Raw genomic sequence first — 2,688 nt, forward strand, 5'->3', positions numbered from 1 at the left:
GTAGCAAAATTGTTGTAGTTAGACGTCACGCCAGAAAAAACATGAGTTACTTTTCTCACATGTAGTCTCGTTGAAAAACAATAAAAATAACATTACACACAAGACAACTGTTATTTATTTACCTACTATCTACTCGTTACTTTGCGCTTCACTTATCGTTTTACAAAAGTACAGATGATACATTAGCATCTTGGAACTCATAGTTTGAATTGCGCACTATCTATTTTCGTTTTTCGCGAAATCTACAAATTATCTAATCTAGTTCGATTATCATAAACAATATTAACACTCGGTAGTTCATTAAAATTGCCACGTTTTTGCGATGTCGTCGCACATACATTATTCGATTTCGTCAGCGAGCGAGTCATTTTATTAATCTTAATTAAATTTTCTAATCAGGCTTTACGTAACGATAATACAATCTCGATATGAATCTCGTGATTGAAATTTGCTCACTTATTGAATAAAAACTATTTTCTTTCTCTCTTTCTCTCTTGATACGCGTATCTTTCGATGAAATGAAAAATTATCGTGTTGTTTGTGACAAAAGCGCTACTCATGTCGACAAGCGAATATCGCGCATTTGTGACGGCATATCTACGAAATCAAAAGTTTTTGAACGCAGATTATTAGGTAACAAAATTGCTTATCTGATAATCTGTTTGCCATCTCTTATGAAAGTCTGTTGAAATGATATTTTATCATTCTGTATAAAAAGGCACAATTAAAAATGCTTATTAGTATGCCGAATTCTTCTATCAGTAAAACTAATTCTCAGGTAACGAAAAGCGATCATGAATATCGCCGTAGCAGTGAGTCTCTTGGTTGCAATTTGCATTGTGAGTAATTTTACTCTTCTTTAAAAGTATAGTCTGAAATTTTATTTTAAAAATATTAATTATTTTTAATAATATATTTCCATTTTTGTCTCTCCCCACACAGCAAAATATACCATAAAGATATCTGGAAGATATCTGAATATCAGAATATCTGATTGCGTAAATACTAGTCAGATATCACTGAGATATCTGTGTTGGATGTCGAGGAAGGTCGGGTGATAAAGATGAGGTTCTGATCACGAACTTGTAATCTTATCTTTATTGCTCCGATTACAACGTTCCTTTTGTTTTTTACACGGCTGTTTCTCACTGTGGTAAACTTTCCGGCTTGCGGAGCCACACATTGAGCTAGCAGTCTAATCACGGTTTCTCCTCCTGCTTCATCCACGCGATCGATTTATAGTAGATCGATCGCGCTGATTCAGCAGGCTCACCGGTTCTAGCAACCGTGCTAGTTACCGGTGCCGGTGTCGACACATGCTGCGTTGCACTTCGGACAATGCGGCGATGTGTCGCACCCTGTGGCAACCAGCAGTTCTTCCTAGAACTGCTGCCTTCCTGCAACTTATCTAGGTCATTGAGCAATGACAGTGATGTCTCATCACATTGCTCAATGGCCTCATCATACCTTAACTTTAAATACAAAATTTGGCGCACAACATCTGATTTAGATCTCAGATATACACACTTTGCTGTGTGGGTCAATATTTTTACCTTATACAATGCAATGTATAAAATGAAATATTATATATTAAAATATTATATATTATACATGTTGCACTTTTAAATAACGAGCGACATTGTATACGTCTTTTCGAAATCTTAGACTTGTGATATTACTGTTGTCTCGTTATCAGTCAAAACGTGTTATAACAACATCTTTATATAATACATCACACGATAATGTTTTGCAAGAGGGTGATATGTCTTCTGTTTCTTGAATTGTATTGACTGTCACTGATGAAGATCACAAAAATTGATCAAAACGTCTGATTTTATGTTATTATACAATAAAGACAATACACTAACATTGTGTATAATACTCGTACTGCCTTTTATTCGACGGATTATAAGTTGCTCTTAACGCGATATTTTAATCGCGAACACGAGAGGGTTTAATGCAACGTCATGTTCAAATCGAATAATAGATATGTATATCGCTTTTAATTTTACAAGTTGTTAAACTTTACCCGATAGAAGAGAGAGTGAGATTGAGATTGAGATTGAGATTAAAATTAATTTTTGTGTGAAGATAAACCGCCGCGATTATTATCACTAAGTATGTAGGGGAGACCGGGGCACAAAGTAACATCCAAAATAGATTGTAAAAAAAAAAAATGTACGCAATATTATGTAATATTAGGTACATTATATAATAGTCACATCCTTTAGCTTCAAGAAAAAACAAATATTATTCTTATATATCTTTACACAAAAGAGTATTTGAATGTTAAGTACAATCGCGCAGATTTGTCAACCTGCCCCATACCCAGGGTTAATTGTCACATGTTTTTTATACAGAGAAACAATAAAATAAAATTTTTGTTTTTTATTTTATTAAATTTATTGAGAGTAAATAACATTATACATTAAGTATAAAGTATTTATACAATATTAATAATCATATATATAAAAAAAAACAAGTTTAAATGATTTCACAATACTAAATCAGTTAAAAACTATAAAACATAATTAATAATCTAATCTTTAATAAAAAAAAACAATGACAGGTACTGAAAAAGTTATAACGACGCATAACAATCACTGCGATTACTTTTTCGCGCATGTTCACCGTGTGACAACTTATCCCGTCTCAATTTGAGTCAACTTATCCCAAACGTTCATTTTA

The sequence above is a fragment of the Pseudomyrmex gracilis genome, unplaced genomic scaffold, assembly GCF_002006095.1.
Source record: "Pseudomyrmex gracilis isolate BER0280 unplaced genomic scaffold, ASM200609v1 scaffold_2586, whole genome shotgun sequence".
NCBI lineage: Eukaryota > Metazoa > Arthropoda > Insecta > Hymenoptera > Formicidae > Pseudomyrmex > Pseudomyrmex gracilis.